General features: G+C 41.3%; 1 protein-coding gene across 1 annotated transcript in view; it reads left to right on the top strand.

Annotated features, from left to right (window-relative positions):
- The first annotated feature begins 2906 nt into the window (after positions 1 to 2906).
- Positions 2907 to 27443, top strand: part of plekhh1 (pleckstrin homology domain containing, family H (with MyTH4 domain) member 1) — a 78677-nt gene continuing 54140 nt past the window's right edge. Inside the window, exons 1-2 of the mRNA XM_076300687.1 lie at positions 2907 to 3063; positions 3457 to 4002. The gene's annotated coding sequence lies outside the window, so the exon portion shown is untranslated. The remainder of the gene's footprint in view (positions 3064 to 3456; positions 4003 to 27443) is intronic.

Here is a 27443-nt window from a genome sequence, read left to right on the forward strand (position 1 = left end):
ATTTAAGGCTGTGTGCACAAAAGGCTTAGGCGGAACAAGTGGGCCTTCTCTGACTGTGTGGCCCAGTTGTCTGATGTTTGGCTGATTCATAAAAGCTCCAATCCTATCAGATATGGGTGCTATTCCTGTGTTCTGTGCTTTTGTGGTCTGTTCAGTGTATTGTCTGTTGTGGTCTGTTCTGCTCAACTCTGCTTCAAGTGGAGATCCTCCCCATGTACTTTTCTAACCTCATTTCTCACTTCCTCACTTACGTCCGAGTTTGAGAACAAAATCTCACGTTGATAACGGGAGTGCATGTGCGGTAAAGTGTGGATGGGATCAAAGGCACTAGGTGAGCATATCCAGGCTGATGCTAATTAGTGAAAGATTTGGTTAAAACTGACCAATAGCATTCTCAAGCTATAGCTTTGAACCGAATGGGTCAGACGAGATTACAGTAGTCATTATAATGCCTCTATTGCTGTGGTTCTGGATAGAATAAAAATCAATAGAACATATAGAAAAGGAATAAAACACACCCTTTCTTCTGCTGCTCCGAACTTATTTTGTTCGTCCATGTAACCTAGGCCCATATGATTTTGAGCCAAAAATAAGTGATAGATATTCAATTTAATTATATTAATTCCTTTAAAAGTATCCTATACAATTTTCTTTACCTTATTATAACAGCTTCAAAGTAATTATAATTGTAAACTAACTTGTAATAGGGAGAATGGCAAGCCTTCCTATCCATACCCTACCCGTCTACAGAGAACAAGCCTTGCAACTTCACTCTCCGCCGTCCCCCGGAGAGTCCCACATTTATTTACGGCAAATTGTGTAATATCCTACTATTTGTATGAAATTGTGTAATATTACCTTGTCAGTCGACATGGCTCTTAGAATATTCGGTTTAGAATAGGTCAACTCATACGAAGTTGGACATAGGAAGATCAATCTTATGTCTTTGACAGTTTGACGTTTGTAGCCCAAACTGCCATCTTATTCTTCTATAAATAATATGTGAGTTAGCCATGTTTTTAAATTATGTTAATATCTTGTGTCTTGTAAAATAATTTAATTAATATCCTATTTATGTGGCTGTAGCCTAAATTCAGAATGAGCCCTAATACTTTCAGGCGCATCCTCACACATTTCCATCCACTCCTGTAAATATTTTTTTTCCAAGTTAAAGCTCTCACTGGATAAACGAGAGAGAGTGGATAAATAGTTCGAAGTTCGGAGAAGTTCATAGAGAGTTTGTGACTATACCTGATTTAAGTTTGACTGCCATACACTGGCAAGTAGTACACTGGCAGTATTTGCATATCACTAGTTGCAACATGGGATATCCCCAGCAGCAACACGGGGAAGACCTGATACTTCTAAAACATTAGCCGCAGTGAGCAGACTGGTCTCTCGGTGGTTGCATACTCATGAACTTGAACCTAGACTGAGGCAAACAGAACTTTGAAGAATGGGTTGATGTATCGGATATCTTCATCTGTTTTGTGTAATTAGACTACAATATGTGAATCGAAACAACAAGAACAGTGATTGTGTATTTTTTAGGGCTGTCAGTGTTAACGCATTAATCGCATACCGTAAAACATTTTTTTATCGCATTAATCGTGTACCGCCAATGATTTTTTTATTTTACACTGTCACTTGTTCTGTTATTAACGATCCTCTTTGGCTGCTACTATTTTGACCCTTTGATGCACAGTTTCATGTCCTCAAACTGGCACAGACACTTCCTAGTAGGCTTCTGCCTAGTCCACCTCCTGTAGTCATGGAGATAATAAACAACGCAGTTCTGAACTCCCAGTCAGGTGAATGACGCTTAAAGCGCTGTGGACACCAGCGCCGACATGAGTGCGGTGCACTCCGCTTTTGACATGCAATTACATTAGATTCCATTGTTCTCAATACAACTCCACACACCAACATTGCACTTTGCCGCCGCCATGTAAATTACGATTCAGTTGTATTTTGTCGGTGCCGCTCCATAAAATCCATTGTTCATCCAGTGTTTGCCAGGATTGTCCTGGAAGTGTTGAGAAAATTGCTTTAAAAAGCTTAAACTGTTTACCATAATGTTAGTCGCTTTTTTAAAAATGCTTCAGCCAAATGTAATGTAGGCCTAATGTAATGTAATAATGTAATCTACGAGCTAAACATTGTTTACACTCCTACATGCATGTAGCCTAATTATATTATATTATAATATTTTCACTACTTATATTATTATAATATTTTAACTTAGGGGTGTACTCACTTTCGTTGCCAGCGCTTTAGACATGAATGGCTGTGCATTGAGTTATTTTGAGGCGACAGCAAATTTACACTGTTATACAAGCTGTACACTCACTACTTTACATTGTATCAAAGTGTCATTTCTTCAGTGTTGTCATAAAAAGATATAATATTTGCAGAAATGTGTGGGGTGTACTCACTTTTGTGAGATACTGTATGTAATAACTGTGATATTTCTTTGCCAGAACAGTCTTGGACAGTGGTACGTTTGGGATAGGCACATTCAAATATTCCTGTCAAAGAAGACTATGTTGCCATGCTTATATCCAAAGTTCAAACCTTGGCAGAACATTTTATTTATCGCCCAGACATAACATAAAAGTTTGTTTCCGCCAGGATTTATCACTGTCAAACTTGGGCCCTTAGAGTGCTTATCTCAAACCATATGGGCTGTAATGACAAACTTTCACTGCAGTTTGGATCTAAACACTGAATAATGAAGTCAGTATCTATCACTGGCAGACTTAACTTCTGTCCCCTGAAAGGGAGAAATATTCCATAAAGGGGAAAGGTAACGGTAGCCAGACTGGGATTATCTTCAAGAGAATATATAAACAATCTCTAACAACTTCCTGTGTGTGCTCAACTCTGCCTCTTTCTGCAGGCAGGACGTGATGTCATTTCCTGTGGCATTACACTGAGGTGGAAAGGCAGAAGCCCCCTAAATTTCCTCAACTTGCACACCGTTGTTTTGCAGTTATTTTAGGATTCAACTGGTAGAGCCCCCACCTGCCACAACCACACACCACCCACACACCCTTGTCTCAGGTACCCTCATTTTATTTTATCTGGGCCATGGACATAGAATATGATGCAGTCTAGAATCACATCAATATGTGTCATAGTCAGTCATGTTATCCAATTTACCCATTGTCTCCTAGTCATGAAGATGTGTTACCGGTAGGCTAAGGTTTGATCCAGGATATAGATTATGGGTATATGGGATACAGAATATAAATATATAGGTTCACTTTCATCAGGGCACTATTGGTGGCCTTTGCCTATGATGAACACGGAGTGATGAACACTGTGCTGGTGTGCCTGCCTGCGTCTTGAAGTGGCACAGAACTGGGACAGGATGTTTTGAGGTCTGTCGCCTCTGAGTGCTGCATGTGTCAGTGAGCTCATATGTGCATTTGTTCTCACCCTCTGCCTCTCTAGGCCTATGTCAGTTCCTCTGGAACATGCAGAGGAGGCCTGCCCGGGGACTGCTTTCCACGCCTCTGCACATGGGCCAGACGGAGGCCGGTTCTTAACCATTTCGGGCCCACACAAACATCTCTTTGACGTGTTCATCGCCTGGCCGCTTCACTGGAAGATCCTTTTTAAACAAATAGATATGTTTGTTCTTTGCTGACATTTCCATGGCTGCAACATCTTTGTGACAAGCAAACTGCTTGTTTTGTGTGTGTGTGTGTGTGTGTGTGTGTGTGTGTGTGTGTGTGTGTGTGTATTTGTCTTTATTCTGATTTGTGTGTGCACATATCTGTGTGTTTTAGCTCAATTAGCTTTGCATAATCCCTTTTGCAAACAGAATTGCCTGGAGGAAGATTTGCAGAGAACTGGACCGTGATCTCGAAGGCCAAAGTCAAGGTGACATTGGCAGGACAAACTCCATGACACCAGAGAGATCTCTGCACTCATAAGCCCATCTCACTCGAAGCCTATCTCCCTACTGGCCTCTGCAGCCCCTCTCACTACAGTATGGTAAGAACAGAAAATAATAAATCCAAGAGACAGCAAAATGCATAAGATAGCTCACAAGACACCAAGCCCCTGTTAATGGCCTGAATAAACAGCAGACATGTTCAGTGATCTTGATATCATTCCACAGTTACCACGTGGCAAATTATATACATCCAGATAATCTGATGTTTGATGTTGCGTGTGTGTACTTTAGATACACAGGGATAATGTGACTCAGGCCATACTTGTAAACACTTATTTCTCAGCAGGACATTATCTTCTAAAAACACATGAAGCAAGGGGTGGTTAGAAATGTAGCACTGACTCACTGATCATGTGTTTTCATACTGTTAACATTTACTACCATTTGTGAATTACACACACACACACACTCTCTCTCTTTCTCTCTCTCACACACACACACACTCAACACACACACACTCCCTGTTCCTCAGCCGTGCCAGTGAAGCTGTACTGTGCGGACGTGTTTGTGCAGGGGCTTGATGACGGGAAGGTCAGGCTAAGTGGGTTTAAATAAAGTTTAAATGGAGTTGAAATGAGCTGCAGGCCTGCCTCTTGGGGCCTGCTAATGAGGTCCATGCTTAAAACATTCCCTAAAAATACACCAGGGCTGTTTCAAGTCCTCCGGCCCTGTGCCATATAATGTTTTCACAGAGTTGTTGTCTAGGGCTCGAGAATAAGTTTTCCATGATGTGTTACACCTTTGCTACAGAACGGCATGCTGTAGATAGGAGCACTCTTGTAACTTCATAATTATATGTGACTCCTGTACAAGACAGTGTGTATCTTAGCATTGGTTAAGTCAGGATTTAGTGCTTTTCCAACAAGTAGGTCCTAGATGACCAACAAACGAAATAATTTCCTGTACTGGTAATTTCCGAGCAGCCTAATTTATTTTCCTGGGGGTGGAGAAGAGAAATACAGTACTGCACGAGCGAGTGAGAGGGGGGAGGAGTATTTGTGTGTGTATGGAACTTAAGTAGAGTTCGAGTCTGCCAGAAGTCACTGGTTGATGTTTACACAACTGGATCGGCTATTTCCCATGGTGTGGAGTGTTGGTACTGATAAGTTATTTATATAAGTCCCAATATGAGAGAACGGAGTCGTTTATTTTTGGATATTCCCTATAGATAGATCTGATTTCTCCGACTGGTCCTATTTCCTAATTGTGTGTCTCGCCTCAAGGCTGTGTCTGCAGCATTAGGACCTACTGTACAGTCCAGCTCATTTCTGCTGTATTCTCCATTTTTATTCAAATTCTAAACAATCTTATGTTGTTAAAGACAGTGTCTTCTCAAAGATCACAATGTCATTTTAAGATGATCATAACTTAAAGGGATATTCCACCATTTGAGGAATTACGCTAATTTCCACCTCCCCTCGAGTTAAACAATTGATTTTTACCTTTCTCCAGTTCATCCAGCCGTTCTGTGAGTCTGGCGATACCACTTTTAGCTCCAGCCTAGCATAGATCATTGAATCGGATTAGACCATTAGCATCTCGCCTGCTAGCATCACGCTTAAAATTGACTAAGATTTCCGGTAATTTTCCTATTTAAAACTTGTCTCTTCTCAAGTTAGAAAGTGTGAAGTGTAGGACTTACAGAAAATGGAACGTGGCGATTTTCTAGGCTGATTTGACATGGAACAGATACAGTATAAGCGTAATTCCCCAAATGGTGGAATATCCCTTTAAACTCAGATGCTCAGCTGGAAAGACCAGGGTCGTCAAGGCAGGGATGAGGGGAGCCTGAATCATATCCCCACATGACACAACGTCTAGAGCCTATTTCATAACATTTTGCAGGAAGGCTGGCTCATCGTGCCTACGTAATTACAGTGCTGTCACAAGTTATTTGAAATGTTATGCTTCATATGATGAAATTTTGTCATATAACCATTTATGAGAAATTGATGAAGCTAGTGAAGATACTGCATGCTCCCTAAGACTCATAATCAGCCACTTTTACCTGACTGAATCTGAGGGATTCTACTAAATCAACTCTATAGTAGCAATTCCCCCAAAAGCCAGACATTTCTTTCACATTTTATGGTTCTAGTTTAAATTTGATGGGATCACCAAAAAAACTTTTCCATAGATAAATTTGGAGCCACTGACTTGCTGTCTGAGTATAGGATATTATAGTAAGGCACTAGCAGATCAACCCATGCTGTGTAACCTGCATAAGCTGCAAACTGCTGTTACTGAAAAGATAACACGTAGAAATGCCTCTTGACAGCTTCTCTACAAGAAGCCCAGTGTTTGAAGACCTGCAGGTATGCTTGGAGCTATCTCTAACTGTTCTTCTAAACATACCTAAGTCCACCACTTCTGCTCAGAGTGTACAAAAAGATATACACCGCCGGATATAACACCAAATCCAACCAACAACATGATATAATTGTCTATACCGCAGTGCCCTCCACCCACAAACCATTCACACTTTGTCAAGTTTGTCAGTTGCTCTAAATAAGTGGATGAGGCTGGAGGAATCTGTTTTCTGAGGGCAGCAGATGGCTTCTGGTGTCAGAAAATCTGCTGTGTGTTGAGCGAGCCGCACGGCGGCAACATCCGACATCCCCCTTCCCAGCGCAGGAAACGCGCTCCTGCTGCCTACTGTCCTTCACCCCAGAGGAAGTCCACTCATCGGCTTTCGGGGCGGGAGACGTGCTGACTCAGCAGGGCTCTTATGCCCTCCGGGACAGCCACAGCTCCATGGCTGTCACGTCCCACAAACAACAACAACGACATCATCTAAGAAAATCTTTCAAAGTCATAAAAGTCCCGTTGTTTTATATCCGAGGACCAATAAAAATGCTCTGATGCCACCAGAAATGTGGCATGTGGCAAATGGTTTTGTGATGAACCTTTACTTCTTGGTACTTGAGGAATTCATGGGAATTCTTTTCACTTGGACTGAAATGGAGGGCCTCAAGTTATGTAATGCTGTTTGGGACCAAAACGTATAGCCTTTATTGGGGCAGCTTCAATACGTTAAAGTAAATCACTCCTTTATGCCATTAACATGGCTCAAAATTCATTATATGGTTATGGTTATGGTTATATGATTTAGATAGATAGATAGATAGATAGATAGATAGATAGATAAATACTTTATTGATCCCCAGGGGAAATGCAAGGTCACAGTAGCATACAGACAACACACACACACACATTCACTAACAGCAGAAAGTAATTAAAAGTATATAATATAAAAAAACATATAAATATATACTAAATACTAAATACTAAATATACTAAAATACAAATTATACTAAATAACATTTAATCTAAATCAATTCTAAAAAAACAGTATCCACATAGTGGGTGATTAATCAATCAAGATGTGCCTGCAATGACTGAGGCAGGGACTGAGCCTGTGATTCTCTGTGCGTAAGGTAAGGTAAGGTAAGGTGCTCTGTGTGAATGAGTGTCATGGTGATGTGAGGCAGAAGACAGTGGTAAAAAGTGGCTAGTGGACAGACAGTTCAAGACATGGAGGTGGTGAAGAGGCAGACAGACTATGCGGAGAAGTCTATTTCTCCTCTTCCCTTAAGTGAAGCATTGAACAGTTCAATGGCCCTGGGGACGAATGACTTCCTCAGTCTGTCTGTTGTGCAAGGCAGTGAGCGAAGTCTCCAGCTGATCAGGCTCTTCTGCTTAACAATAGTGTTGTGGAGTGGATGAAACTCATTGTCCAAGATGTTGATCAGTTTGTTAAGGGTCCTTTTGTCAGATATTGAAGTGATGCACTCCAGTTCAGCTCCCACTACAGCCAGCTTTCCTTACCAGCCTGTCAAGTCGCCCCGCATCCTTCTTCTTTGTGCTTCCTCCCCAGCATACCACTGCATAGAAGAGGACGCTGGCAACAACAGACTGGTAGAACATCCTGAGGAGCTTGCTGCACACATTGAAGGAGCGCAGCCTCCTCAGGAAGTACAGCCTGCTCTGCCCTTTCTTGTAGAGTGCATCAGTGTTGGCTGACCAGTCCAGTTTATTGTCCAGGTGGAGACCCAGGTACTTGTAGGTGCTTACCACCTCGACATTGACCCCATCAATGGAGACTGGTAGCAGGGTGGGCTTAGACCTGCGGAAATCCACCACCATCTCCTTGGTCTTTGAAGTGTTGAGTTGGAGATGATTGAGTTTTCACCATTGCACAAAGTCCTCGACCAGGCTCCTGTACTCCTCCTCGTGCCCGTTCCTGATACACCCCACAATTGCAGTATTGTCAGAAAACTTCTGCATGTGGCATGACTCAGTGTTGTAGCAGAAGTCAGATGTGTACAGGGTGAACAGGACTGGAGAGAGCACAGTTCCCTGTGGCGCTCCGGTGCTGCTGATCACAGTGTCAGAGAGTGTTAGCAGACGCTTTTGTCCAAAGCGACTTACAATAAAAGCAATACAAAAGTTAAAAGGTAGCTGACTTGGGCAAGGGGGGCATTTAAGTCACATCCCGCCTGTGAGCTAAACTATTATACGTATCTTTGATGTCAATACATTGTAGGTGTGTAGGTCTAATTGAGTTCCTGTCACTAAGATGTTCTTGAGAGAGGAAGGCTTGCAGTTTTAACACAGTTAAAAGGCTACTGATATGTGTGGATGCATTTCATAATGTTTTCTATGTAGTTAAATATAAAGGTTTGTACTTCTCCTTGGGATAAGCACTTTTGAGTCTTGGAAATCACTTTTCCATTTACATCGGGATTTTGCATACATTCAGGGCCAGATGTACTAACGTTTTTGTGCCCACTTCAGGCGTATTTTATTCGCAACGTGCGCATAAAAACATGGCGAGGTATGTACAAACAGGGCGCACTGAGGAAAAAGCGCAGACTACCTGTCGTGGGAGCTGAGAATGGCTATTTGCGCTTTCCGTGTCATGTATATCCATTCATAGGAGGGTTAGGGAAAGTGGGAGTATAAGCACAAGCTTTTGTTTGCCTTTCTAATATCGTATTTTCACTTTCACGACATACACTTCCCAATCTGCTAGATTAGGGTATTATAGCCCTAGTGTACGTGCAGTAAATGTTCAAGTATTTTTTGAAGTGGATTAGTAGAACTACTAGGCCTTTTCTGTATGTCTCTGCTCGTTGACATCTTAAAATGTGATTCTTTTTAATGTCGCAATCGGTTAATTCATTCAGCTGCGCTTGTGGTTCAGCTGTGGGCACGCAATTAGCGTTGTAGAGGGGGCGGGGATGGGCGATGATGAGCGCTGTTTACGTAATGAATTGACAGCTTAGAAATACCACGCAATATGACAAAGCACAGCGGGCCGGATGTACAGAGAAAGCACTAATACCGAGTTTTTCTATGCGCAGAAAGCGAACGCAGCATTCTGAATCAGTAATGATCTTACACAAGCAGGCAGGCCAGATAACAGTGAATTACAATAGTCCAATTTGGAGATAACCATGGCCTGTACAAGACGTTATTTGTTATCTTTTGTCAGATAAGGTCTGGTCTTCCTAATGTTGTAAAGAACACACCGCCAAGGTTTTTTGCAATTGAGGCTACATGCTCAGAGAAGTTAAATCAGTCATCAATTATGACGCCCAAGTTACGTGCCGATCTAATTGGGGTCAATGAAGATGAGTCAAGCTGGATGTTAATCTGTTGGAGAATAGTTGTTTTAGCTGGAAACACCATAAGCTGAAGATGCCGATCTTTCATCCAGACTGAAATATCCTTAAGGCATGCAGAAATCCAATGAGAGTCCTGGGAAAGGTGGGAAAGACAGGTAAAGTTGAGTATTGTCTGCATAGCAGTGATAGTTCAATCCATGAGAGCAAATGGTCTCAGCCAAGGAAGTGGTGTAAATAAAGTAGGGGCCCTAATACTGATCCCTGAGGCACACCTGTGTTGAGGTCATGAGACTTTGATACCTGTCCCTGCCAAGGTACACTGAAGGAGCGCCCTTTAAGGTAGGATTCAAACCAGTTAAGAGCTTTCCCAGAAATTCCCAGTTCAGATAGTGTAGAAAGGAGAATGTCATGGCTTACAATATCTAAGGCTGCAGATAAGTCTAGTAGAATTAATACTGATGACTGAGCAAAAGACTTAACTACTCCAATGCTTCAGTCACAGACAGAAGAGCATACATCTATGCAGGGATGGATTACTGCACGGGCCTTCCGGGCCCAGGGCCAGGGGCCCAAGGGGTCAGGGGGCCCTGAAGCCCAAGCCTTTGCGTGGAATCATTGCCTCAATATCAACAAATCAGTATGTAGTCTATGAATCTGATTGAATTTAGTATTGGCCATCCCCAAAATGCACCAGAATACAGGAAATTACATCAAACTAATTAAAACATTTCTGGGGGAGGACCCCCAAGCCCCCCATTCCACATATACGACAATTGATGGGGGGCCCTTAATACATCTGGGCCCAGGGGCCTGAAAGTTCATAATCCGCCCATGCATCTATGCTATTATGGGTAAGGTCATACATCTAGCTACTATGTGGATCTATTACACACCTTTGTCAATGTAAAGAAAGGGTATAAAAAATAACTGTTTTTGCAGTTAGTGCATTACCTTGTTCTTCTTCCAGTCATGAAGTCTCCGTAGCCAAGACAATAGACCCTAGGTTGTTGTTAGACCGAAGTCTCCCTTCAGTAAGGCCTTTGTAACACTGCTGTATGGACCGTTATAGATGGTCATAGAGAGAGATGCATGAGAAACTGACGTGCCTAGCCACTTACTTGTACCATGAACCTTGAGTTTTGCCAAGATTGCTCCCCAACTAAAACCAGCTGTGGCCTGCCTGAGCATCTACCGAAGGTGAGGCCCTGTAATCCCAGATGGGATTAGGACCAACCTGCTGTGAGCAAAATGGGTGAGGCGTTTGATTTTAACATGGTTATTGAGTTTTTCAGGGGCTTGAGTGTCACATCCTTTCCTTCAGATTTGTCATCATGAGTGATTCTCTCAATATGTCCTGCATGACTGCTGTAAGTCCTTTTGTATGAAGAAGCAAAGCTGGAGGGGCCTACCAAATGACTTTCATTCCCCACTGTGAAATCTCGATTATATCATGTTGTATTGAAATGGTTCCACAAATAACAAGCCCAAGGGGACCCCCCCCCTCCCTCTCTCTATCTCTGAACAGGGTAGGCTGGGGTGAACGTGAACACCAAGAAAACATTCTTTCTCATTTCAAGTCAAGTCAAGTCAAGTTTATTTATATAGCGCATTTCATACACAGAGGTCATTCAATGTGCTTTACATAAACAAAACCAAACAATAATAACAAATAAAAGCATAGAAAGGCAATATAGTCAAAGAATAGTTAAAAGGTAAAGATCATAATAAAAAGAAAACATAAAACACAAGGTAAAATAATTTAAAAAAAAAGGCAAAAGTAGTAAAAAAGTAATAAAAGACAAGGTAGTATAATTATCAAGGCAGATTCAGAATTTGTAACTCGGCACAGTTAGCAGAAAGCATCTGAGAACAGTTTGGTCTTAAGTCTAGATTTAAAACTGGCTACAGTTGGGGCCTTTTTGATGTCATCCGAAAGTTGGTTCCACAGCTGAGCTGCATAGCAGCTAAAAGCTGCTTCACCATGTTTAGTGCTAACAGTAGGTTTTACTAGCAGGTTTTTCACCTGGGACCTCAGAGGACGAGAAGGTGTGTACTGCTAAAGCATGTCTGACAGATATTTAGGTCCTGCTCCATTTACTGATTTATAAACAAGCAATAGTGCTTTAAAGTCAATTCTGTGACTTACTGGAAGCCAGTGCAAGGACTTAAGAATTGGAGTAATGTGGTCAGTTCTTTTAGTTTTTGTTAAAATCCTAGCTGCTGCATTTTGTATCACCTGAAGCTGTTTAATAGTCTTTTTAGGAAGGCCTGTGAACAGTCCATTGCAGTAATCAACCCTGCTGGGGATAAATGCATGAATGAGTTTTTCTAAGTCATATTTTGACATCAGCCCTCTGAGTTTGGCAATATTTTTGAGGTGGTAAAAAGCTGATTTAGTTATCGCTTTCATGTGGCTGTTGAAATTTAGATCACTGTCAATTAATACACCAAGATTTGTAACTGTATCCTTTGCCTTCAACCCTTTTGTGTCAAGGAGAGTGGCAACCCTAAGTCTTTCTTCCTTTTTACCAAATATAATTACTTCAGTTTTTTCTCTGTTCAGCTGAAGAAAATTTTGAGACATCCAGGTGTTGATTTGTTCTATACACTGACACATAGATTCAAGAGGACCATAGTCATTTGGTGACAGAGCTAAGTAAATTTGTGTGTCATCTGCATAGCTATGATATGAAATCAAATTATTTTGGATGATTTGTCCAAGTGGGAGCATATAGAGGTTGAATAATAGTGGCCCCAAGATCGACCCCTGGGGAACACCACAGGTCAAGGACGTTGGTGTTGAGATACAGTTTCCGATGGCAACAAAAAAGCTCCTTTCTTGTATGATTTTAGCCAGCTGATAACTATGCATGTTATTCCAACCCAGTGTTCTAGTCTGTGTAGTAAAATATTGTGATCAACAGTGTCAAATGCTGCACTAATGTAGCACTAGGACTGATGTTTTACCTGAATCTGTGTTGAGGCATATGTCATTGGAAACTTTAATGAGAGCTGTTTCAGTGCTGTGACTTGCCCGAAAACCAGACTGAAAGTAATCAAAATACCCATTTGATGTTAGGAAGGTGGTTAATTGATTAAAGACTACTTTTTCAATAATTTTGCCAATAAAAGGTAGATTGGATATGGGCCTGTAATTGTTTAGCATGGAGGCATCCAGGTTATTCTTCTTGAGAAGTGGCTTTACAACAGCTGTTTTCAGTGACTTAGGAAAAGTGCCAGACAGCAGTGATACATTTACAATTTGAAGGACATCCGCCGCTATGAGATGAAAAACAGTTTTGAAGAAATTGGTAGGCAGAGTGTCTAAGACACATGTGGAAGAGCTGAGATTCTGTACCGTTTTTTCAAGTGTTTCGTAGTCTATCAAGCTGAACTCTGACATCAAGTTTAGTTTCCCTATGTTTGTTGCTGGAAGTTCAGGTTGTTGAATTTGTAATTGAGCAGATATGTTGAGTCTGATTTTGTCAATTTTACCTTTAAAAAAAGATGAAAACTCATTGCATTTATTAGTTGAGAGAAGTTCAGGCGCTAATTGTGAGGGGGGATTAGTTAACTTATCAACAGTTGAAAATAGAATACGAGTGTTATTTGAACTTCTATTGATAATGTTAGAAAAAAAGGACTGTCTTGCTTTGCATATTTCAGAGTTAAATGTGCGGAGCATCTCTTTATGGATTTCATAGTGGATCTGAAGTTTGTATTTACGCCATTTTCTTTCAGTCTTCCTACACTCTCTTTTTAGAAGTTTAACTGCTGGATTTTGCCTCCATGGTGCTTTCTGTTTGTCCTTAACTTTCTTGAATTGTAATGGAGCAATGTCATCCATAATGTTTGCCATTTTTGCATTAAAGTGATCAAATAAGTCTTCTACAGAGTCTGACAGTTGACTTGACTCTCAATTACTTGTTGACTTGTTTCATTTAAGAAAACGTTGAAACAAAAAAAGTAAATATTCAAGCTAAGGGCTACATCAATGGGGCATCTACATGTCTGTGAGCTCCCATGTACATGCCAGAGTGTAGCGATTGTGTTCTTTTTTTTCGTACCGACAGTACTTGGTGACCACGGGAAATGGAGATCTATGTGAAAAGTCGCTGGATTTCTCTTTTAAAAGCTCATACACAGAGGGAACATGCTGAATCATACAGGAGACTACTGATCTTCGATCTTCTCTTTGATCCCTTTTTCAATTGACCTTAAGTTTCAAGTGACCCAGTAACCTAAGTGATTATCCTCCTTAACTCTCTCTTCACAAGACCACAGTCTTACCCAGGAGCTCTTCACCAGAGATAATAAGAATCTGGCCTTCACTGATCCCTTCATAGCTCCATATGCCTTCTCATCTATATCTGAACTCATTCCAGTCAAAGTTGTGGCTTGTTTTCACAAATTCACACCGTTTGTTATGTTTAATTTGTTCATTGATCCAGGTGAGATTATTGATTCTTCACTGATGTTTTCCCTGAGTCAGCATATGCCAGCTGCTGGGACCATGTGTGTGTGTGTGTGTGTGTGTGTGAGTGAGTGTTTGAGTGAGAGAGAGAGAGAGGGAGAACTGAGATGAGCTGTGAGGTTTACAGCAGACAGACTGAGACAGAGAGTGGTGGGTTGGTCTCCCTCCATTTTATGTAAACTAGCACATTTTCCTGACACTTTCTTCAGCCTCTAGCTCCCCCTCCTCTTTATTGATCTAATCTGCTGTAAGTGGTTTGGAGGTGTTTTGTGTGGTTTTGGTGACCATGTTCCATGTTGAGTATGTGTGGTCTGGGTGACAATGTTTTGAAGCCTAGCTGGTGTGTTCTCATGAGTGTGAGTGAGTGTGAGTAGCGTGGAGCTCTGTGTGACTAACTCGCTTGGCCGTGCTTTGTTGAAGTTTGCTATGGTTGGCAAGGCGACAGTTTCTTGGAGTGGAAATATCTTTCATAAGGATATTACTGTCCTGGTCCTGTGTTAACCCTCCTCCAAATTTAGCCATAACTGGGTCAAAGCCATGCCCTGCCATGTGTCCTTTTTGACGTCAGCAGCTTGTTTTTCGGCAACCAGAGGTTTGAACCCTAACCCTGATGAGTCTTTGAGAAAGCCTTGAGACTGCATTAGACTGAGCAACACAAACAAACTCATGCCTGTGGAGTAAGCCTTGCGCCGCATTACTCCCAATGCTGCACCGATTTAGCCCCTTTTGTTTGTGTAGCTTTGAAATTCTGTGTAATTACTTGTGTGATGATAATGATAATGTTGACTGTACCCTACAATACTGGAGGAAAGCTCAGCATGTCCAGTGGCCTTGTGTGGCCCATTTGAGAGAATGATCTCTGTAAACCTGTTTTGCTTAGTGAGTAAGTTTGTTCTTTAGTAATTATGACCGCCGCGCAGCGAAGCGGCGGTCATATAGGTCATATAGGTTTAGTCAGATTTTTTTTTTTTCTTTTCTTTTTCGCAAGTCCGTCAAGGATTCCCGGGACACTGAAAGACCGGGGTAGACGAAACTTGGGGGGCATGTAACCCCATATGGATAGCATGGAACCATCGTTTTTCGTTTTGATCTGTAGCCCCCCCGCTGGACTGCACCCCCCGAAAGGAGGGTAGGGCAGACAGTTTTCTGTGAATATCTTGACAACCGTAGGGCCTAGGATGACCAATTTTTTCTGTATGTTTGCCTCCAGGGGTCATGTTAACCCATTCCATGTGCACACATGTGCATAAACAGATACACACGCACACACATACATTCACAGTAATCATACGTATGACACATACTCACACAGTAGACATATGTACGCATGCATGCACACGCACACACACACACACACACACCCACACACATAAACATAATTGTGTACCTGCACACATGCACACAATTCAAGAATTTCTCAGAATTATGAACAGGCAAGATGGGGGTGGGGTTGTATAAAATGAATTTTACCTGTGAAATCTATGAACTAATCATGTTTTGGTACTTGTTGTCTAGCAGATACCAGTGAGAATTGAGTGTGGATAATGCAATTTAGTGAGACAGTTAGAATCATATAGGCCTTTCAGCGTGATTTATTTTTGTGGAAAAAATGTGCTGGACTGGGCGGCGGTCATATTTTGTACCGCTCTGCGGTACATCTAGTTAATTAAAGTTTCTTTCTTTATTTCTTTTTTCTTTCTTTATATCTTCATTTCTTTCTGTCTGTCTCTTTTTTGTTCTCTTTGTTAAAAGATGCAATTTCTTCTTGATTTCAACTTCTACAAGTTTGCCCACATCCAAAAAGTCCCGGTAGGGATTCAAGGGTATTCCAGTGTAAGAGGTCACAGAAAAGTGCTTTCTGTTTCAATTCCACTTCTAGACCCCTGGATGCCCTCTGTGAGCTGGTGCTGACACCTCTCACATAAGCTGTTGAGGTGACGGCCCGTGACGCATTCAGGTCCTCCTCCACACACACACACACACTCACACACACAAACGCGCACACATGCACACACACACAGACACACAAACAAACACACACACACACACACACACACACACAAACATACGCTCACACACACATACACACACACACACACACACACTTGGGGCACACATGGCTGTGTGATGAACTCAAATAAATATTTACTATATAATAAATACTTTATAAATACATCATCCCACCCCAGAGAATAACAATTCATAAAGAGATTCATACATTTTTTTTTACTTCTACATATCGTAAACTTACTAATTACCAACCATTTCGTTCGAAAATTCTAAAACAACAATGTTTTTTAATACTTCAAAATAACATCTGATAAATGAACTTTACATTTTTCAGTAGCCATAGGTGTGTATTTGAACACAATCTATTTTGGTTCTTACCGGGGTAGGACTGGGATAAACTATTATTTTTTAAAAGATTAATCTAGCGATTATTTTTTCGATGCATCGATTAATCTAACGATTCATTTTTTCAGTCCGATTCGATTTCGATTCGATTCGATTATCTCCCCATTAATTGACTAATAGCAACTTATACATGTTGATTTACATATCTGAATGAAAAAACATGAATTCCCTAACATAATAATAATAATAATAATAAGCTTTATTTGTATAGCACCTTTCATACACAGAATGCAGCTCAAAGTGCTTTACATTTGAAGCATGTAACAAAATAATAGTCAGTCAGTCATTATCAATCACATTTCTTCATTGCTGGGGCCGTTTATGATCCACTCAGCAACATATCAAAAATATAGAAAATGACATGTCATAAGACTGGCAGCCTTAACCCTCTTACCCCCCACAAGCACGCCATATGGCAACTGTGGCAAGGAAAAACTCCCATATTCCAGGAAGAAACCTTGAGCAGAACCTGACTTAATAGGGGGAGCCCATCTGCTTCTGGCTGGCTGCGCCCTCCAATAGCAGCAGATGTAGAATAATCTGAAAAAGTAGTCTACAGGATAAGACGAGTTAACTAAAAGCTTTCCTGTACAGGTATGTTTTCAGATCTTTTTTAAAAATATTTACTGAACTCGCCTGCTTGATGTACAGAGGCAGGGTGTTCCATAGTTTGGGGGCATAATGGATAAAAGCAGCTTCTCCACTTTGTTTGTGGAGCACTTTGGGTACGATTAAAAGATTAGAATTGGATGATCTAAGTTTCCTTTGTGGTTGATAAGATATTAAAAGCTCAGAGATATATGAAGGTGCTGTGCCATTCAGAGCTTTGTAAGTAATTAACATAACCTTAAAATCAATTCTATAGGAAATAGGGAGCCAGTGCAGTTCAGCCAACACAGGGGTGATGTGTTCTCTCTTCTTAGTCTTAGTTAAAAGTCTAGCCGCAGAGTTCTGTATGAGTGCCAATTTCTTTAGATGTTTTTTGGGAAGACCAGTGAAAAGTGCATTGCAGTAGTCTAACCTGCTAGTGATAAAGGCGTGAATTAGTTTTTCTGCATCTTGTTGAGTTAAAAAGGGCCGCACTTTGGCAATGTTTCTCAAGTGGAAATAGGCTGTTTGAGTAACTTTACTGATATGGGGCTTAAAACTTAACTCTGCATCTAAGATGACACCGAGGCTTGTTACTTTTGGTTTGACCTGGTGTGCCAAGTTCCCCAGATTACTAAGAACAATATCTCGCTTTAGTTTTGGTCCCACCAAAAGTACCTCTGTTTTGTCATCATTTAGTTTCAGAAAATTTTTGCTCATCCACTGATTAATGGAGGTTAGGCATGCAGTGAGGGAGCAAAGGCCATCTGGGTTAGTTGGCTCCACAGAAATATACAATTGGGTATCATCTGCGTAGCTATGGAAGTTTACATTATGCTGACTTATGACATTTCCCAATGGAAGCATATATAGGGAAAATAGCAGGGGACCAAGGCAGCTCCCCTGGGCCACACCAAAAGGCAAGTCATGTTTTTCAGATACATGATCTCCTAGACTGATATAAAAATCTCTGCCAGTAATGTAGGTTTGAAACCAGTTTAGAGCATTATCAGAGAGACCCACCCACTTCGCAAGGCGGTGAATTAGGATGCTATGATCAATGGTGTCAAATGCCGCACTCAAATCCAGAAGAATAAGGATTGAGACTTTGTTTGAGTCAGTAGCCAGTCTGAGATCATTGACTATTTTTACTAGAGCCGTTTCTGTGCTGTGATTTGATCTAAAACCTGATTGGAATTTTTCAAGGATACTGTTTTCGTTGAGGAAGGTATTTAACTGATTACAAACAACTTTTTCAAGTACTTTGCTCAGGAACGGTAGATTTGATATAGGCCTGTAGTTGCTCAGATTGGTATGGTCAAGATTTGACTTTTTAAGTAAAGGTTTCACAACAGCGGTTTTAAAAGCAGTTGGAAATATACCTGTTTCTAATGAGGTATTTATTACCTTGAGAATAAAGGGAGCTAAGCTATCATATAGTTTTTTGAGGAATCTAGTAGGGATTGGATCTAAAACACATGTTGAGGAGCCGGTTTGAGTTATAATTTTACCAAGCTCAGATTGAGTAATAGTGCTAAAGGACCTTAATTTTGGGGGGCTGTTTTTGGGTGTACTATCAAACATATTACTTGTATTACCAATAGCCTCCCTTATAGAAATTACTTTATTTTCGAAGAAGTCTGCAAATTCTTCGCATCTTAGAGAGGATGCCTGACTGAGTGTATCAAAAGGTGTTTGATGCAATAGCCTATCAATGGTAGAGAACAACACCCTAGAGTTTCCACTGTTTTCAGCAATTACCTTAGAGAAGTGGTTCCTTCTCTCATTCCGAATAGCTCTATTATAATTTGCTATTTTTTCTTTTAGAATGGCACGGTGAACCTGTAACTTAGTTTTTCTCCATGTTCTCTCAGCTTTTCTACATGATCTTTTTAGATCATGGATATTTTCGTTCATCCAAGGTGTCAGTTTGCTACAGGGCCTTTTTTTAGTCTTTAAGGGTGCCACTCTATCAAGCATAGCGCCTAATTCATGATTGAGAGCCTCTACCATTTGATCAATGGGATGATGTAAAATATCTAAATTTATGGAGTCGATAAGAGCTATGAACTGCTGTTCTGCTCTAATGTCCAAGAGTCGCGATTTGATTGCAATTTCGGGATGAATTTTTGGAGTATGTAGTACTATATTAAAAGATACACAATAATGATCAGACATATTTATATCATTTACTGATAAGTCTGTGACTTCTATCCCTCTAGAAATGACTAGATCGAGGGTGTTGCCAAGGTTGTGGGTGGGTCCTGTAACATGCTGCTTTAGCTCTAAACTGTCCAACACATTAAGGAACTTACTGGCTTTAGCATCAGTTGTCTTATTGACATGAATATTAAAGTCGCCATTTACAATTATCCGATCATAGCTAGTGATGATGAGCGACATAAGTTCAGAAAACTGGTCGAGAAAGCCAGCCCATAGTTTAGGAGGGCGGTATAAGGTTAATAGAAGTACAGCTGGGTCAGCCTTCAGAGTGAGGGCAATGTACTCAAAGGAAGCGAATTCACCAAAGTTGACTCTAGTGCAACTATATTTGTTTGAGAGAATGGAGGCAATTCCACCACCTCGTTTGCCTTGTCTAATTGAGTGGAAGAAATTATAATTTGGGGGACAACATTGCAATATAGGCCTATGTTTATTGCTCTTAAGATTCCAAAATAAAAGACTATACAAGTGCAAAGTAATGCATTCTTTGTCAGAGGTAGCATTCAAAGTTCAGTAGTGTATAGGTCTAATTGAGTGCCTGTCACTTTAAGACGTTCGTGAGGGAATCCTTGCAATTAACATTAACACAGTTAAAAAGCTGCTGATGTGTGGATGCCATTTATAACGTAGTTGGTTCTAATAACGGTTTGTACTTCTCCTTGGGACAAGCACTTTTGAGTCTTGGAAAACACTTTTCCATTTACATCGGGATTTTGCAAACATTCAGAGTCAATAAAATGAGCCCTGCATGACTAACAAAATTGACAAGCAGCTGTAAGTAAACATGCTAAACTTGACATCCAAACAGTATTCTAACGTTAGCTTTGAGATACTGCTTGATTGCATAACTTAACTTAGTTTAGTCTCCTTAATGTACTGTGTTGTGATAAGACCTTAGCAGAGTTCACTTTAATTCAGCAGTTTTGAACAAATTTGCGCAGCATGGTCACGATGCTAAGCGGATTTAATAGCAATTTAGCCCTCCGTGTTCCATGCAATGCTTCTATTATATGTGGCAACAACAATCCTTCAACAATCGTGAATGTTTTGTTAAATCCACATGCAGAGGAGGGACAGCGGGCTCATTACGAGAGAGAGCGGGCAGGGCAAGGAAAGGCTGCGTGAGTGAAAAGCGCAGCTCAATGAAAGGATTTTATCTTATCTTTAATTTAAATAGTACAACATAGAACATCAATGTGTGGTGGCCGGTTTCGATTTCGTGGCGCGCAGCTGAAGGTGTAAAATTAAAAATATTCAGCGGCACACGTTATGCTTGACGAATCGACGCGCATATTTTGTGTCAACGTATTTTTTGTGTTGATGTCATCGATTACGTTGACGCGTTGTCCCAGCCCTATACCGGGGCTTTTACTGCCTGAAATATCCGATTTTGTTTACCACGCTCGGAGTTTAGCGCTAGGCTGGTGGGTGCCTATTCCCAACCTTTCTCACGGCACAGCAACGGTTAGCCCGAGAATTCTCGTCGCAATTCAAAATTCCATGTATAGAAATGAATAGTAAGTGACACATACACGTAAGAGGTTGGAAATACGGGACGGTTGGTAATATGTGACGTTCCGATACCATGAAAGCATGATATCTTTAACCTGTAAAAATATGTTGCGTTGTATATTGCAGCTCTATACCTGAATGTCAGACAGTGCTGTGATACTGACGTCTTGAAATGAGAGGTCTACCTCACTGTAATGACTTTTTGCAGGTTGGGATGTCTGCCAACCCTATTTGTGGGTTGTGACACCTTTAAGTGAGAGGGAGGAAACTTCCTGAGGGGTTTCTGGTGATGTTTCACACGGGATCTCTGTCATCAGATATCATACACAAACCACATCTTACAGCCTATTTTCAACCAGACTGATATACCAACACCACCAGATAAATGCAGGCCATGGCAAGCTGTGCGTGGGTTGGGGAAGTTTTGCTGGTAGCGTCAGGCCACAGAACTACTGGGTTTTCAACACTGGGTTTTTACTCTATGCATACATGCAATACCTGTTTTATTTAAGGTGCAAGTTTGCATTTTAGCAGACTGTGAATTTTGCACAGATTGTGTATTTTTTTGGTGTATCTATGGTGCAGTAACCTGTATCTGATAACACACTTCTATATCTATAACATTTATCCTTCCATGTAAGAGTTCCTTTTACTTTTACTGAATGATCATTTGTGTTACTGCACCACACTGCCAACTATTGGTCAGGAAGTGAACATAGCCAGGCTTCACAGAACTTTCACCATGTTTATTTGCATTCAGCCATTTCTATGAACTACATATTTGCTGTCCTATGGGCTATGGAATGACAGATTTTCCTTTGCGGATAAGATCACGAGGAACTGCCTAATGCAAATGAATCAATAAATGGCATAAACACATTTGTTTATGTCTTGTGTTGTGTCTGTCCTATTTTCGCCTGTTGTACTTATCTTTTTCTTGTAAGTATTGGTAATGAGGTGGAAATTATTCATTCTTAACTGCCCCACTGGTAATTTATTCTTCTTTCATTCTTTAAAGCAACTTATATATAGGTCACAATAATTACCGTAACATACTTACAGTAGACCTACTGAGTTGTGCTACTAATTATTAGTGCCTACACTCCCAGAGGGAGTTGTACCCAATACTTCCATCATGCTCTACTGAGCGCCTTAGTTTATGACAGTTCTCCAACACACTCATCCATACTTCTGTGAGATGTTTTATTGAGTGAGTAACAGTTTATGTATGTGTGTGTGTGTGTGTTTTGTGTTGGTGTGTGAGCATCCATGTACATGCATGTGCTTGTATGTAAATGTGCGTGTGTGTGCTTGTTCATCACTCCTGATGCACATTGTGCCTGTCCTATTCTGCCCGCTAAATGTTGCCTCCCTTCCACACACACACACACACACACACACACACACACGCACACACATACCCTGAGGCTTGGCAGCGGTACCTCAGCACTTGGGGTCAAAGGTTAATGGTGGCTCACGGCGCCAGGCATTTCTTCAAGATCCCGCTTAGGTTTTGTCAACAGCAAGGCTGTCAAGGCAGATTAAGACTGCCAGAGCCAGGGAGAGCACACAGACAGGACTCATAATCACTGTCAACTCTCTCTCTCTCTCTCTCCTTCTCTCTCTCCTTTCTCTCTCACTCTCTTTCTTTCCTTCTTTCTCTCTTCATACCTCCTTCTCCATCTCCCCCTCTTTCTTTCCCCCTCTATTTCTCACCCTCTCTTTTTCTCTCTGTTTCTATCTTTCCATCACTTTGTTTGTCTCTGATAATGAGATAGAGGTTATAAGAGGAAGAAACTTTGCACCAACTTTGTTAGGAAACTTAAGTACAGGATGGAGCCAGTCATCCTCCCATTGCTTCTCCATGTTTTTTTTTCCCTAGACAGAGGTGCAAGGGATTGTGGGTACTTGGACTCTGAATTCCGCATGATCATCTGTTTGTCAACACAGAGAGGGGCTCAGAAGATCAACCTCCCCTTCAGGACATGATATTTAGAGACAGATTTAAGAGCTGTGTGCTGAGCTGAAATGTGTGTGTGTGTGTGTGTGGTGTGTGTGTGTGTGTGTGTGTGTGTGTGTGTGTGTGTGTGTGTGTGTGGATGTGACACTTCAACACAAAGCATGGATAAGAACTGATAAGAATTGAGTGTATGTATATGAGATGGGTTTGGCTGGCATGTCAATCCTCTCTGTCTCATCTGAAAGGTGACACAGCAGCTTTGGACAAGAAAATGAGTAAATGAGTGATGGCCTAATGCTATCTCATGCAACATAAATTGGAATATAAACGCAAATCCATCTTTTAACAGGATTGTCACAATGGAATTCCAAAGTAAAACCTCTTCCTATATAAGAATCCATAACAATAAAACTTGTAATCTTGTCACAAACTAACCACCAGAAACTTTCCTATGTGTTATGCCGATCTGTATTCTGGTTCCTATTCTGAATTTGTTTTCTGTTTCTATACCATACCCAAACTATAGGACCTGTTGATTCCTGCAAAAACAAAATGGCCAGTTAAAGGTATCAGAGTTGTATGCAATTCCAGATAAGCTGTGTAATTGTAATTGTGAACAGGCACAATGTTATCTTGTGATAACGCAGCTCCTCACCGTCGTTGGCTCCATTGTTGCACCTAACAAACCATATCTAATGAACTATTGTCATGTGGAAACCTACCTTACCATAACCAGATCCCTCGCCTCTGTCTCCCACCTCTCTCTCCCCAACAGGCTGCTGTTTGTTACTCACTGGGACATTCCTCAGGCCCCCGAAATAAAGCTGCCCGATCCCCCCTCATTCTCTCGTGCCACTTCCCATAGGCCCCCACTGTAGCGGTCGCATAATGGGGGCGGATCTTTTGAACTTGGTGGGGTGCAGCGCTTTCCCCTTGTCCTCCGGCTCGAAGGGCTTGACCTTACTCTTAGCATGGGGAGCGGAGCACCAACGGACATAAAAGGCTCTGGAGGATGTTGGTTTAATAAGAGTGGGAGTGGGAAATTGAGTGGGGAGTGTGTGCGTGCGTGCGTGCGTGCGTGTGTGTGTGTGTGTGTGTGTGTGTGTTTGTGTGGTGTGTGCGTGCATGCGTGTGTGTTTAGGGGTGTGTGCCCGCGTATCACAGGAAAAGAAGCTACTGTACTTGAACCGGGAGGAAGGGGGAAGGGGGAGAGGGGAGGGGAAGACAATACCAGTGAACAATGTGCGGCCTGGATTGTTAATACAATGCGGACAAACATGTGTAGACATGCACATGCTCACACACACACACACACACACACACACACACACATAGAGCTGCATGCATTCTCATTGTGATGGGTTTGATACTTGTTATCACGACACACACATTCCTCAATACCTTATGTACAAATACACATATGTAGGCACAATGCACTAGTGTTTAGTGAGTCTTTCTCTACTAAAAGCCTCAAAGCATGAAACCTGAGTGTGCATGTGTAAAGGAGAGTGTGTCTGCCAGCTTGTTCTCCACCCATATAATGTATTGTCTTATTAATTTGATTTCTACATCTTATGTTAGTTGTATTGCACCCTTTTTAACAACCCTCCTGATGTGAACAGTAGTGATTAATGTGGGGCGGTATCAGGTGTCAGTGTGTGTGTGTGTATGTGTGTGTAAGGAGGAGTGTGTATGGGAATGGCATGGGAGTGGCAGGCAGAGATTTATGTGGAAAAATGACAAAAGACAGACACAATAAGGGGCCCTTATGTTTCATTGCCAACTGAAAGACTCCAGTTGGCTGCACTGTCTTGCCTAGTGTTGCGTGTTTCCATTCATCATGAATTAATTCACTGAACTGTAAATCCTACTTGATATCTCTAAATAAACAGAAAAGTCTTCTTTCTACCATTCCAATGCTTCAGTTCTTGGGAGTAGAAATGGGTTTCCCAATAGTTGCTTGAACTTGCTTCCTCTAAAAGTGAGGGGGATTTCCATTAAAAGAAGTTGCTCTGTCAAACATTGTGAATTCATAACTTCCATTTGGAATAGTGTTTTAAATCACTTTCCACCACAATCACTCCTATCAAGGACGTGAACAGGGCAGGGCTAAAGTCGTCCAGACAACTGTCCGTCTGCTCTCTTTGATTGAGATGCCCCTTCCAAAACAATAAAATAAAAAAATAAAAAATAAAAAATATATATATTATTTTCAGGGATTAAAGTTATACATCATTACGACAGATATCATTCAACTTATTTCCGTAGAGATCCTAGAATCATTTTAGATATCCAAGGGAAAATGCGTCTTAGCTGTACAAAAAAATGTCGCTTTTATTTTGAAACTTGTCTTCGTGGTTCTCCTGCCTCCTGTAATTCACGCTATTGAAAACGAAAGTAGCCTCTTCTATTAGCCTGACGTAGCCATATGTCCATTAGGCTGCTATTACTACCAGTGCATATGAATATGAAAACCAGGCTATTAGAAGATGAAGCCTAAATTTATTGTCAGCTTTGAGTAATGTAAGAGGGCTGGGCCAGACTGTTTAAAGGAACACGCCACCCAAAATCAGTAGTAATATATGTTCTTACCTTAACTTTCACGAGTTGAGTCGTACCTCTCCCGCGTCGGTATGTGCACTCAAACACTCTGGCGCGCGGCGCGAATGTGTTAGCATGTTGCTATGCTAGCGGGCTCTGCCGTGGCCGTAGAGAGAGTAAGATGGCATTAATCAAACCATCCACATTTTCCCTACTTAAATACAGTTGCACAAGTAGTTGATTAAAAATGAAACGTGACGATTTTCCAGGCGAATAAACAGGAGAACTATAATGTCTGGCGCAATAGCACTTGGGAGTACATCGACCTAGGTAGTAATATTAATTAACACCTAATTGTAGATCCTATCCACCACAGAGTTTAAAATCCATGCTTGATCGACCCCTCAGCCTCCCCCTCCCCTCTGAGCGAGAGAGAGGCACACTCACTAGAGATGGGCTATATTATAACATTGCTGTGTTTATAATGTATATGGGATGTTTTTAATGTAGCCTATATGGGATGCGGCGCTGCTGACGTGAGGCTAGAAAGCTCTTGCCTGTTCTTTCTAGAAAGACTGATCCAATGCAGCAAATATATTAAAAGGCTAAAGTCCTACATTGGCTATGTTGTAGCCTATATCCCCAGAATATCAGCAGCAAACTCAGTCTCTGTCTTGCAAAACAGTCTCCAAATAAAACGCACATCGGCCTGTTGCCTAGCCTATTCTGTGTGCCAATATAGCCTATCGTCCAAAATGCTTGATTGCATTGCATTCATTTTTAGCTAAATTTTCATGTACCACATCAGCGTTTTTGTTCAGTGAATCTTTTGTAAATTGCTTTACAATTGCGTCGGGCCCTTGTCAGCAGCCTTTGGCTTGACTCTTGCCACTATTCACTCATTCGTCTTCAACATTCCCTGTAGAATTCTCAATATTTTTGGCCTCAATGTGTCCAGTTACATAGTCTGTCTGTTCTTAGTCTTGGATTTTGTGAAATAAATGTCTAAGTATCACCTGTTTGCTGCAGCTTCGGTCTGCACGTCCTTTTAAAACAGCATCTGACTTTTTCTCTCTCGAGCATTTAATCTGCTGCCGGCTTGTCTCTCCACGTCGTCCAAAATGCTTGATTGCATTGCATTCTCCAATTTTTAGCTACATTTTCATGTACCAAAATTTCATGTACCACAACTTGTACCACAACTTGTACAACTTTTTTGAAAAAAATTTACAAAAGATTCACTGAACAAAAACGCTGCTGTGGTACATGAAAATTTAGCTAAAAATGTGGAGAATGCAATGCAATCAAGCATTTTGGACGATAGGCTATATTGGCACACAGAATAGGCTAGGCAACAGGCCGATGTGCGTTTTATTTGGAGACTGTTTTACAAGACAGAGACTGAGTTTGCTGCTGATATTCTGGGGATATAGGCTACAACATAGCCAATGTAGGACTTTAGCCTTTTAATATATTTGCTGCATTGGATCAGTCTTTCTAGAAAGAACAGGCAAGAGCTTTCTAGCCTCACGTCAGCAGCGCCACATCCCATATAGGCTACATTAAAAACATCCCATATACATTATAAACACAGCAATGTTATAATATAGCCCATCAGCGCATCTCTAGTGTGTGTGCCTCTCTCTCGCTCAGAGGGGAGGGGGAGGCTGAGGGGTCGATCAAGCATGGATTCTAAACTCTGTGGTGGATAGGATCTACAATTAGGTGTTAATTAATATTACTACCTAGGTCGAAGTACTCCCAAGTGCTATTGCGCCAGACATTGTAGTTCTCCTATTTATTCACTTGGAAAATCGTCACGTTTCATGTTGTGTGCCCTAACATTTTTAATCAACTACTTGTGCAACTGTATTTAAGTAGGGAAAATGTGGATGTGTTTGATTAATGCCATCTTACTCTCTCTACGGCCACGGCAGAGCCCGCTAGCATAGCAACATGCTAACACATTCGCGCCGCGCGCCAGAGCGTTTGAGTGCACATACCGACGCGGGAGAGGTACGACTCAACTCGTGAAAGTTAAGGTAAGAACATATATTACTACTGATTTTGGGTGGCGTGTTCCTTTAAGTTCAGAAAATGGACGATATAGACCAGCCATCTTCAAAAATGTGGGAT

This window comes from Alosa pseudoharengus, unplaced genomic scaffold (genome assembly GCF_046254945.1).
Source record: "Alosa pseudoharengus isolate Yale_2024_CS ecotype anadromous, Long Island Sound unplaced genomic scaffold, YU_APseudo_1.1 YU_APseudo_1.1_scf_22, whole genome shotgun sequence".
NCBI lineage: Eukaryota > Metazoa > Chordata > Actinopteri > Clupeiformes > Clupeidae > Alosa > Alosa pseudoharengus.